Below are 11,167 nucleotides of genomic sequence, written 5' to 3' on the forward strand. Positions count from 1 at the left end.
GTTAAATAGAAAGTAGGAAATTTATAAAATCAAAGTGTTCCATTGACAATACCTTAAAAACAAGCATCATTATTTGATATCAATGTTCAATAATTTGACATCCACAAACATGAATGAAAGCCTAGTTTTTCCATAAATTAAGATGTAGAGAAAAACTAGAACATGCATACCTTGAAAAGTTGGATGTAATCTATCTTTTTTTGTCTACATTATATTCTCTTCTTATTGGCCATATAATCACTCAATTGCCTAAATTTGAACAAGAACATATTCAGATGTTGGTTATTGTTTTATTTTACATGACTTTGTAAAGAAAGTAAGAAGAAAATAATGTGCAACATGATTGGTATGGAATGTGTTCTACTTTTGGAATGTAAATGTATTGGGAATTCAAATAAATATTTATTTGTGAGGAAAGCATTGTGTATGTTGATTAAATTGAAGATGAATGCTTATGAAGAAGAGATTGGAAACTTTTGGAAGCAAGAAACCGAATACACATGATAAGTGGCATGTCGATTTTTATCTATTGTTTGCTACATATTATGATTCTGGTGGGCAGCCTTCACTAGCACGTCAAGGTTTTAGTGCAATGGTTCATACCATGCGGTATTAGAGCCTCCATGCAACTTTGAGTCTCAGAGTGGGTTGAAATTTTGGCATTGTAGTGTTTATCTGGGGCTCATACGGCCAAGGGAAGGCCCATCGTATTGTCGTGCATCCAAACCAAAGTCTAGACTGTGGAGGCCATTAGACCATAGTAAGATTTAATATTTTTCACACTCTTCATTGAAAGAAAAGCTTTGACTAAATATTAATTCTAAATATTCTAGTTGACGAAAAACCATAAAGAAAATGAATTCTTTCATTCAGTTTTATATCTAAAAAATATGATTCATAAATACATTAAACAAATTCAAAAAATTTAATACCCTATAAAAACTTACTTAGAGATTCTGTAATTGATTAAAAGAGTCACTAGATATTAAGTGAATAGTAATAATTAATCAATATTTTTAATGATACAATGCAATATTAAGCTATTAGAACTATATGCCATAATAAGAAACAATTAAAACTTACGAAAGCTACATAGATGAGCTGGATAAGCTAAAAATTATGTAAGCTCTTTCAAGCATGCATTAGATCTAGCACAAATGACATGAAAAGTCTTTCAAATATACTATTGTAGGATTACACAAGGTCATTGTTCAAAATATCTACACACACATTCTCTTGGAAACCAATTTACATAAGAGCTTGCCTACCAAAACTCTCCAGTCATAAGAGGGAGACAGATGCTGAGAGAAACATCAAATTATCATTGTGACTAAGATTTCTACCTTACATTATGATTATATTAAAGTTCTTTTCTTCTTGACTTCAATGTTTTCTCTATGTGCAAGTTTATATTTCACATAAAACTAGAACCATCCAGAGCTTAACCAAAACCCTTGGAATCACATTTTACATGTATAACCATCTTTTTTGAAGGCATCATGTTTCCAAAAGAAATATAATAATTTTTTATGGAATAAAAAAGAAGTGTTATAAAAAACTAACCAGAGAATCATGTACCATCATCTACCAAAGTATTAGCAAAACTCACAATCTTTGTGTAATTTTAGGGATCGACATAGAGTCCCACCATAACAACTATAAATCCTTCCAAATGGTTAAAACCATCATACACTCTATACACAGTCATAAAATTTCAAAGAAATTAGAAAGAAAGATGAAATTTCACACACCCTATGAAAAAAATTGTAAACCCTAAAACCAAAGAGAATACATGGAATAATAAGTTCAACATTATCAAACACCACTAACTGCCAACAAATGATTTTCAATTGAACACTTCCTAATTTGCAATTAATTTTGAGACCCCATAATTTTGCCACCAACTGCAATTAAAAATAAGCAAATTAAGAAGCAATCAATTTTGAGACCCTAGAGTTTTGCCACCAACTGAAATTTAAAATAATCAAATTAATTCGTACTTGAATTTCTAGTTGAATTGGAATCACAACTAAAATGATAACAAGTGAAATCATCTCAATTTTTAAAAGAGAGATAGCTATGTTTGGTTCATGGAATTGTAGAAATCAAGATTTCTACAAATCTTGGTTTTGCAAAGTCAAGATTTTGCAAATATTCATTCCTACTTTTAGAATTTCACTTGAACCTTTTGTTTCACTCAAAATATGAGTGTGAAGATACATTTATATATATGCTTAGAATTGCAGGCAGACTCCAAAAATTAGAACAATCTATTGTTTCAGACATGGCAGTAATCATGTTAAATGCAATTTCTTGTTAGATTCATTATGTGATGCCATCTTGTATCTAAATGTAGTCCAAAGATGACAACGTAATAGAGAGAAGCAAATTAGAAATTATTTCTGATCCATAGAATACCATAGTGAGATTAGTATGGAGTTCCTTTTAGGATAGTGGGCTTTTATTCCTTGAATTTTTGAATAGGTCGTGTATTCAGCTTGAGACGGTAATTTTTTACTCTAGCTTTAGTCGCATTAAAGATTAATATTTGAAATAAGTATAATATTGGCTCTAGTGACCATCCACTGGTTTGATTTGGATGAATTTTATCCACAAGTGAAGTGCACCTTGAAGAAACCTATTGATGTGTGTTTTATGACTCACCAAATAGTAGAACAAAATATCGAAATATCTTATCCTCTCTTGAATAAAGTCTTGTGTATGCTAAGATTGCTAGAAGATCATACAATGACTTCAAGGTTCCTTTAATGCCAGGTCTTGACTGTGGATAAGATCGGTGGTTGATGTGATTGGCTGATGATCACAAGGGGCCTTACGTGTTTATTCATATTCATTTCAAGCCATACTAAATGAGGGAGCTATCTTAAGGTTTTGTAATGAAGGGCTTTTATTTTTTGGATTTTTCACAGAATATGTAGAAATTAAATAGGATGGGGTTCAGGAATTCTATTCTAATCCTAAGGGTAGTGATAACAACAAAGAGTATTCTAGTGGACAAATTCCTCAATTTACTGAATTTTGCTTCGCCAAGTTATACTACAACTAAGCATGAACTAGTGCAATCTTCAAGGGTTATGCCAAAGATTTTCATATCACTGCATACACCATCATAAAGAACAATGTATACAAATGATAGAAGTTGAGTATATGCATGAAAGGGGTTCAAGCTAACTTTACACAATGAATTAGAATCACTAAAATGTCAAAAGTATGAACCAAAGGAATTCATCAATACACCATCATATTCTCCATTGTAATCACCACACATTGACTATGCTAAACTTAATCTACTTGAAGAAATTTAGGAGAACAAGCAAGCACTAGGACACGTCAAGTATTCACCAAAATCCAATGAAAACTTTATTATCTCAGTAGCTCATAGCAACAATCTCATAAAAATCTTCCCTTACAAATGAGAAATGAGGCCTTTATATAGGTCCTCGATTACAACATGTGGCCACAAGGAATCCACTACCATAGTGGGTAATAAATGCCCACTATGCATGCTCGTTTAAGAAGGAGTGGGGTGTAATAAATGATCCCTACCCACTATGCACTTAATGCATCTATCCTTGGTTTCTTCGCTTGAAAGATCAAAATCGATCTAACACTATTTCCAACTCCTCTATACTAATGCTTGGTGTAGATTCTTATTTGAATTCTACAACTACAATTGCTCTTTCTGCTTTTCCCAAGCTTTCATCCCAATCTGGTAGTAAGTCCTTAGTAGTGTGCATTGTATTTGAGAAGATGGAGAAGTTCTCAAAATCATCTCTTCCATATACATTTAGCTGAAAGAATTCCTCTAACTTGACTTTCAAATTATCAATTGTCATTTCTTCTTCCCCCAATCTTTTTGATAACAAGGATGCAACTGCATTTGATATTCCTTGCTTGATGTTATCAACAATCTTTTTCCATCGACTAGATTCCCTATTAAAGCTCTCAAACATTTCCTTAGCCATGATCGCTGCACTGTACCATTGAATAAAATCATAGACATTCCCCTCACTAATAACTCAACCATCAATCAATTCCTGCTTTGGGGCATCCATCAGACTCTAAATGTCGACACTCACCTCTTCTTGGTAAATATGCTCATCCACCCATGATTCCTCCATGCATTGGATCCTAAAGAATGCAGCCAATGCCCTATTGTGCACTTGCACTAATTCTTTTGTATGTTTGAAGGCTACCTCCTGAATTCCTTCGATCCAAATCTTTGCACTATGAGAAATACGCTTGATTCTGTCAATATCACCTACCACTTCACTAGAAATACCTATTGGAGGGACAAATGATGGACCTTCCTCTCTTACTGGATGAGACAAGTTATTGATGTACTGACATAAGGCCCAAATTACTCTTTTTTGCTTTTCATACCCTTCTTCTACTTTCTTCAGCCTATCCTTCAAAGCCTGTGTGAAGTCATCAAATTCTTCCAATATTTGCTCTCGGGACGCCCGACCAAGATTTACTTCTGTAATATGATATTCATCAGGAGCAATCTGATTTTTTCCTTTGTAAACTATGGGAGTCACAATCTGCAAGATTTTGGATCGTGATTCTTCTCTGATGATTTTAGTATATCTTTTTGCTTTCCCTTGTTCTTCTGATTGGTTTGATCGATCAAAAATTTCTTGTAATTCAATTACTGGATCAACGTCCTTTTGTTGATGCAATTGAATTCATTGCCTCAACCATTCCTAAATGAGTATACTTTGGTCCCCCATAATTACCAATTATTCTTTCCTTTGGACTGCTCGAATGTCAATCTCTTCTTCAACTCCTAGACTATCCATTGTAACCTTAGGAACTATAGCTTTGACACTTGGAAGATGTATTGCTACCCCTGGAGTTTCTTCCTCTAGTGGACCATCTCCATCATTAATCATTTCTCGCTCTAAGATCGTAGCAAGACTTTCTTCTATAGAAATATCTTGATCTCTCCCTCTTTCTTGTGTGGATTTTTCATAAGCATTTATACTCAACCTATCATGAATTGGACTATCCAAATTCTCTTCTTGCTCAAATCTCCTTATACTTGTCCCTAGATCCTGCCTTTCAAAAGTTTCTATCTCTTGGACACTCAGAGTTTGACTTGGAGAAGAGGGAGCATCTCCATGTGTTTGCTTCTTATTTTGAGATTCCTAGATGACTTCCTTAATCCTAGGATGCTTTTCTTGAGGTACCTCCTCCCCTTTCTTGGTTCCTACATCTTCAGATGGAGTTCTCTTTTCTTCAACAGACCCTTCAGATATTTGTCTTGATCTTTCATCCCTGAGTGGTCTGTGGCCAAGCAACTGTTACCTCTGGTTTTACCGCCAAGGATTTAGATTCAAATGCATGGCTTATTCAATAGTTAGTCTTAGAGTTGGTATTTTAATGCTACAACCCGCAATTTTTCTGGCCGACAGATCTAAGCAGTATCGACGGTTGGCACCATTGCGCTATAAAGAAAATGCACGATATTTATGATAGCACGATGATGCCTTGAGGACATGTTGCAGAGGTGGGTCCATTGCTCGGCGGATCAAAAAAGTTCCACGGTGCCTTGTCCGCTATGTCGCTATTGCATTCTAGCTGTAAATTCTCGATGGCGACATAGCGCCTGGTGAAAATATTCGTGGTGGTGGGCAAAAGGATACAACGGGCCAAAAATTCCAAAAGATGGCCTGGCGCTATGGCGCTAATGGAAAGTTCATGCATTTTCCGATGGCGACATAGTGCCCAAACAGAAAAGGAAAACCGTGGCAAAGAATGATCGGACGGTGGGTCCCAGCAGGTACCTTACAAGCACAGTCGACATGGTGAATCGGATGGGGACACGTGTAAAGGTCAGGACATGCTGTCAGTGGGCGCTATGGCGTTATGGGAATTTGGTCTCAATTTCTGCATAGCGACATGGTGCCTAGTTGACAAGTGGTCGCTCTATGGATCAGGTCTTAGGTTGCTAGCTAGTGTTTCATCGAACCAAATAGGGAAGTGCCATGTGTATGAGTCAGTGCATAGCGTACAGCGGGCCCAGTAGTTCCAGAAGGAATGGTGAGTCTTCACGATCATCAAATCTGTAGGGATCTATGATTGGCATTGTCTCGCTATTGAGAACTGCTTGGGAGCTAACATTGGTGACATAGCGCCCGTGCACCATGTATCCTGGCGAGGCCACATTCTATGTTGCCGGTGCAGTTAGATTTAAGTGACCAAAAGACCAATGAGGAGATGCCACGTATCAATGGGCCCGACAAATCATGAGAAAAGGAAGGTCGAAAAAGGGAGATTTTTGTGACTGTCAGATTGGAAAGGATCGACGATAGGCACCATCTCGCCATGGCGAAGCTACGAGTTTTTTAGCATAGCGACTTGGCGCCCTTTCACCATGTGTCAGTGGGGTCAAGTCTCACCAGGATGCGTCGCTGAGGTGGTGCCAAACAGGATGGGCCCAGTCATGGATTGGAGGGTCCACGGCAAATCAGGAATCGCCACATATGCTAGGTCAGGGCACAGACATGTCGTGGGACCAGTTTCTTGTCACAACCAGCACGTTGTAGAGGTGGGTTCTACACCGTCAGTTCTACAGGGATTAGCGGCAGGTGCTATCTTGCAATGGAGAAACTGCGTGAATTTTATGATAGTGAGTTAGCGCCCATGCACCATGTGTCCTAGTGGAACCATGTTTCATATAGCTGGTGCAGTAAGGATTAAGCGATCGTCGGGCCAATAGGGAAATGCCACATGTGCCACGGGCCCAGTGACTCACAAGGGAAAGGGGTTGCAGAATGATGAGTCTCCATGATCGTTGGATCGAGGTCGATCGAAGGTAGGCACCATCACGCTATGGTGAAGATGTGTGAGGGTTATGTTGGTGACACAACACCTTGTTGACACGTGTCCTATCGACACAGTCAAGGATGGCAGTTGGCGGTTAGTGTAACTGTTACAGTCATGATAGGATTCAAGGTGGAACGGTTAGTCCAATAAAGGGTGGTCAACTGTGGGAGGACCTCCAGGTGGCAAAATAAAGAAATGCAATTGGCCTGTGCGGCCTAGTTGATGCATAGGGAGCCTGGTTGACCTATTTAACTTCGACGGATTCATGAACCAAGAAGCGAAGATAATTGATTTTGTCATACGATCTGATCTCCATGATCAATCTCGACCTACCAGAGTAAATGTAAAAGACAGAATGACACTCCATCAATCTGTTGATCCATCTACCAGGTCAGAGCACAATTATGGTGCCATTTTCAGTCTTCTAAGGACATTATTGGCGAAAGACATCATATTTTCTTGAGATTTTTTCCATGATTGTCTTCCACAGGACTTAATGGCAGGTAGTTGCAGGGTCATTTCAGCAGTAAAGATCTCAGTTACGCTGGAGCTATAAAGGTAGATTTTGTACATTTTGTAAGGGTCGACTCTTCCTAATTTTCTCGGCTGCTGCTTGCAGACTTGCGGTGTAAAATCCCTTTGTCTCTGAGCTAGATAAACATCTTGTATCATCTCTTTCAGCCATCAACGTGTATGTGTATCATTTTGCCTCTTGTTGATGCATTGTTGAGATCAGTGGTCTACATACTGTATCTATCTTTGGCGTATTGAATAATATACAAGTGAAATCTTCTATTCCTGGTGTTATTTAGTTGGTCTCTTGATCTATATGTGGCTGTTGGTTGATATAAGTCTGAATGAATGTATGACCTTGAATGTTACCCTAGTTTCGTGGTGCATATATAGCTAGAAGATGAGACTGAACACTTTATTTTGGTGCATCACCGCCTTAGATTAGACTAGGTAGATTTTCGTTAATGCTCTCTTTCTCCCGTTCACTTTTGAGAATAGATAGGTGCGCCCTGATAGTAAGAGGAGGTTGTTTCCATGTTTCACTAGGTTGTCCTCGTGCATAGGCCTTGGACAAGGGTGCAAACCTAAGTGACAACAGTTTTTGGCACGCCCAGTGGGACTCATATCAGAAGATTTCAGGTCTACTGGTGTCAAGAAGAAAGAATTCTAGAGATAAATGCTAAAGAAGTAGTGTTGGCTTCAGTTTTTGAGCCTTTAAGAGGCTGATTCTTCAAGTACTTGGTGACTCTGAATATCAAAAGTCTGGTTCCAGACCAAGTTTGCAGTAATTCATGCCCAAGACTAAAATAAGGGCATCTTCTAGAGGTAAATTTCAATATCAAGAGCTCTCTCTTTCAAATCCTAGGAGAAGAAGGACTAGAACTTCATTATCACTAGTTAGGGGTAGAATAATAGTTGATATACCTATAAGATCTGTCTCTACTCCCCCTACTATTCAAACTCAGCCTAGATTGCCATCAACACTCATCAATAGAACACTTGTTTATATGGCACAGCCAAGAGTTCATGCTTTTGCCACCTTTAATGGTGGAATTCCTCTGTTGTTAGCCCAAAGACATGATATACCAGTATCTGCACTAAAAAGTATACATGATTTTACTAGTGAAACTTCTATTTCCCCTTTAGAGCATATCCAAGAGGTAGCGAATGTCTGCAATATTCATGGTATTATAGAAGATGATGTTGTTGTCAGACTTCTAGCCTCATCTTTAAAAGGAAAAGCATTGCAGTGGTATAGAGGCTTAGCTCATGGTTCCATAACTGATTGGGATGGACTAGGAGCAGGATTATGCAAACATTTTGAGGATAAGAGTGACCATTTGTCACTACTAGAGCACCTAACTATAATAAAAAGAACCCCCCATGAATGTATGACTGATTTTAATTACAGATTCCAAAAGACATGGGTTAGGATACCTACTATAGTGAAACCTACCCCTGGTAATGCCTTCTTGCATTACCTTAGAGCTTTCAACAGTGACATTGCCACCACAATCCAAACTATGGGAGGGGATACATTACTGAATGCTTATGAGACAGCTATAAAGGCTGAGAACATCCTAATACAAGGAGGAAAGTTGGCTCCAAGGCATCCTATGCCTTTCTTTCCTGATGTTCCCAACCACCAACCAGCGATAGCCCCCCTTCCTACAATTTCTACATCACAAGCCCTTACTCCAATTCCCCAAGCTTCCACATCCTCAAATGGAATAGATGAACTCAAGGAAATGCTCCAAGGTCTAGTGCTAAATACAGAGAAAAGAGAGAGGACTCTGGATAAAAAATTGCAAGAATAGGGGAATGAGTTGAAGGACCAAGGGAAGAGATTAGAGGATAGTTTTTCTCTAATACAAAAAATGAGTAACAAGGTGGTGGCCTTAGAAAGGCAGCAAGCCCAAAGTGGCAAGCCTCCCCAATTACAACATTAGGCTCCAAGTGGTGGTAGGCCTCCTAATCATTGGAATAGCTCTTTTGATTAGAATAGGAAAAATAGTCATGCTGCTGCTTCAAGCTCAAATTAGAATAGAGCTTTAGTTTTGCTACCTCTGGTTTTATCACCAAGGATTTAAATTTGAATGTGTGGCTCATGCAACGGTTAGTCTCGAATTAGTATTTAATGCTATGAGCTGTGAGTTTCTGGATGTCAGATCTAAGCAGTACCGACAGTTGGCACCATCGCACTATAAAGGAAATGCACGATAATTATGATAGTGCGATGATGCCCTGTTGACACGTTGTAGGGGTGGGTCTAGCGTTTGACGGGTCAGAAAAGTTCTTTGATGCCCTTGGCGCTATGTCGCTATCGCATATCGGCCAGAAAATCTCCATAGCGACATAGCACCTGGCGGAAATATTCGCGGTGGCGAGTTCCAACGACCAACAGAATCAGGTGTCACGATGACAAATCAAAAGGAACCACGTGTGCCAGGTCAAAGTTTCTATCGGCACAGCTAACACAGTTGGGGTTTATGATCACCACCGTCTGTTCAAATCGGATCAACGGTAAGCACCATCTCGCTATGGCGGAGATGCATGGATTTTATCATGGCGACATAGCGACCATCCACCATGTAGATCGACATGGGCTAGGTCTCACCAAGGATTGCCAAGTGTCATTCAGAGTTCAGTCACAGATCTCAGAGTACGGTAGGTCAAAAGCTTCATGGCGGTGGGAAAACAAGTTTCACAACCCGAAGGTTTCAAAAAATGGTGAGCCACCATGGCACCAATGGAAAAAAAATGCATTTGTCGATGGCGACATAGCGCCCAAATGGAAAGTTCACCGTGGCGAGGAAGGATCAGGCAGATGGGTCCCGTCGGTACTCTGCAACACAATTTGTCAGCCCGGTGTCAAGATAGCGAATCAAATGGGGACACATGTAAATCTTAAGGCACGCTGTCAGTGGGCACTATTGCTCTATGGGAATTTGGTCTCGATTTCTGCATAGCGACATAGTGCCTAGCTAACACGTGGTTGCTCTGCAGATTAGGTCTTGGGTTGCTAGCTGATGTTTTGTTGAACCAAATAGGGAAGTTCCATGTGTGTATGAGTTAGTACACAGCGTACAGCAGGCCCAGTAGTCTCAGAAGGAATGGCAAGTCTTCACGATCGTCGGATCTGCAGGCATCTATGACTGGCGCTGTCTCGCTATCGAGAACTGCCTCAAAGTTAACATCGGCGACATAGCGCCTATGCGCCATGTGTCTTGGCGGGGCCACATTTCATGCCACCGGCGTAGTTAGATTTAAGTAACCAATAGACCAATGAGGAGACGCCACATATCAGCGGGCTTGGTGAATCAATAGAGAAGGAGGGTCGCAGGAGGTCAAGTTTTGTGACCGTCAGATTGGAAATGGATCGGCGGCAGGCACCATCTCACCATGGTGAAGCTGTAGGGTTTTTTAGCATCGCGACTTAGCGCCCTTTCGCCATGTGTTGGTGGGGTCAAGTCTCGCCAGGATGCGTCGCTGAGGTGGTGCCAAACAGGATGGGCCCAGTCGCAGATTGGATGGTCCATGATGAATCAAGAATTGCCACACATGCTAGGTCAGGGCATGGACATGTCATGGGACCAGCTTCTTAACGTGACCAGCACGTTGCAGGGGCGAGTTCTACACTGTCAAATCTGTGAAGATCAGCGACGGGCGCTATCTCACCATGGAGAAGCCGCGCGAATTTTATGATAGCGAGTTAGTGCCCGTGCTCCACGTGTCCTCATGGGCCTAGATTTGGAAGCACAGTAAGTAAGAAGGTTAACAGATCGTGGTCATTGTAGTCATT

The sequence above is a fragment of the Cupressus sempervirens genome, chromosome 7 (genome assembly GCF_028749045.1).
Source record: "Cupressus sempervirens isolate cs-2001-9-10 chromosome 7, ASM2874904v1, whole genome shotgun sequence".
Taxonomy (NCBI): Eukaryota; Viridiplantae; Streptophyta; class Pinopsida; order Cupressales; family Cupressaceae; genus Cupressus; species Cupressus sempervirens.